Genomic DNA, 2,500 nt, shown 5'->3' on the forward strand with positions numbered 1-2,500 from the left:
CACACACACACACACACATTTCTGCTTAGATAGTACTTACTATCATTTATCAAATAACAATTTCAAGAAACGTAAGGAATATTAGATTTGAAAAGCAGTAGTATTAATGCTTCCATTAACCAAAATACTGATATTGTTCAGTAGGCTTTCATTACAACAACAACAACCAAGTAGGATTCCACTAGTGGGGTCTGGGGAGGGTAGAGTATACGCAGACCTTACTCTTAGCCCAGAAGGGTAGAGTGTTGAGTTGTGTCCCACATCGGTGGGTTATGGGTATTTTGGTCTTCTTATAGGTTTTGGGCAATCCTCACCTCATAAGCTAGCTTTTGGGGTTGAGTTAGGCCCAAGGTCCATTCTTATCATGGTATCAGAGTCGGACCCATCCCAATTTATTGTTACCGATGTTGGGCCCCCATTTATATTGTCCATGCTCCAGTTGCAGGCTTGGGCGTGAGGGGGGTGTTGAGCTGTGTCCCACATCGGTGGGTTATGGGTATCTTGGTCTTCTTATATGGTCTTGGGCAATCCTCACCTCATAAGCTAGCTTTTGGGGGGTGTTGAGTTGTGTCCCACATCGGTGGGTTATGAGTATCTTGGTCTTCTTATATGGTCTTGGGCAATCCACACCTCATAAGCTAACTTTTGGGGTTGAGAGACCCTCGGTTCAAGAGAAGAGACAATCATCAGAAAAGAATAAAAGAATTGATATGTAGCAACAAAAGAAACCAAAAAAGGCTTTCATTACAAATTTTTTTTTTTTGGTTGAAGTAATTAATTTTTTGTTTCTTGATTGTGATCAACCTAATTATTAAAGAAGAATAGGGGAAACAAATTTGCCTGTGATTTACAAGGAGCTATAAACACTGCAAACAATTGCACACACTGGTCCTTCAAATAAAAAAAATGCAGAAATACAATATTCTGTTAATTCTAATATATTAGAAGGTGTTCCAACAGTACATCTAGTGATCTCTAACAGTCTCAAGGACTTCAAGAGCAAAGAAATAATGTATAGGGTACAGAGGGGTCGAAGTTCATAATTAAACAACTGAAAATTAATAATCAACTGTTGAAAATAATAATAATTATCAACTAGTTACCTAATAGTAGAAAGAAAGGTGAGTTAGAGATAATTTCCGTTTAATTAAAGTAGCTTTTGGATAGCTTAACGACTTAAAACACCCATTCCTATACATCCATTTTGGATATAAGAAAAAACATTTTGTGTTGGTGAGATCCTTAAAGCTTGGTACAACATTTAAAGCATGCAGTACAGAAATTATTAAAAACATTTGCGTTTTCTCTCTCTCTTCAACGTGTATCATGCTACAAAAAAATTTGGTTGACTATATCATCAATTATGAAGGTGATGTTAGCAAAAAAGTTGAAAATATACCCACGAGGCAACCATAATAGTTGAACAAAAATGTATCAGCCATGACATGACCATATACTATTATTAAACATTAAAAAAAAACTTAAATTAGCTACGAATATCGTCGCTAATTGTCACTGAATCACTCGTAGCTAACATAATTTTTTGATAATCTTTTACTTAATGAGATTAGGAACGGATTTTTCTATTTAAATACAACTTGTATTTTGCATTTTTTTAAATCAGTGAAAGGATATATATATATATATATATATATATATATATATATATATATATATATATTACTACTCTATAACAAGAAAAACTCATAAATATGAGCCACCAGAAGTAGTGTTATCAGAGTACGTATCATATATACCAAAGCAAACTATGCTTTGCAAGTATCTAATGTAATAGAAATTGATTAAATAGTGATAATATTATAGGCCTTTTTCCTTTTATGATGAACATTGTAAAGGAAAAGTGTATTCTTACTCCGTGTTTGTTTTAAATTATGTTAACCTATTAATTAAACATAGTCAGTTATAAAAGTTTATTTAAAAAGGACCGTCACGTCAACAATGGACAAATGAGCTTTTCCTCGTGAAGTTAGCTAACATTGTCAATTTTCATTCCACAAAAGAAAAAGAAAAAAGTATTCTGAAGGAAAAGAAATCAATGTTATTTCTCTTATCGGCAATTATATATAAAAAAAAAGTAAAAAAAAATTCTACATTTCACTTGGTTTATTTGAAAGGCATTGATACATCTACAAATTGGGAATATGACTTTGTTTCCATTTAATAAAGATAAAAGAGAAGCATATATCATATGCCAATTCATCATCCACTAAGGATGCACGATTGCGTAATTATTTATCATTTGACAATCTCAAGCAGTGCCAATCTGATGTGTATCTCATATTTGGTCTACGTACAAAAAAAAAAATTGTTAAAAATTTGCTAAAATTAGAAATCGAAGTTTTACTAAAAATTAAAGTGGGGATGTGTATTTATGCTTAATAGGGTTAGCAGCATGTACTGCTTGAGATAATAACCTGTATAATTATTATTTGGAACCAGAAAACTAGTGACTTAGCTTGTGGTTTAAACTGTAATTTAC

The sequence above is a fragment of the Nicotiana attenuata genome, chromosome 2, assembly GCF_001879085.1.
Source record: "Nicotiana attenuata strain UT chromosome 2, NIATTr2, whole genome shotgun sequence".
NCBI lineage: Eukaryota > Viridiplantae > Streptophyta > Magnoliopsida > Solanales > Solanaceae > Nicotiana > Nicotiana attenuata.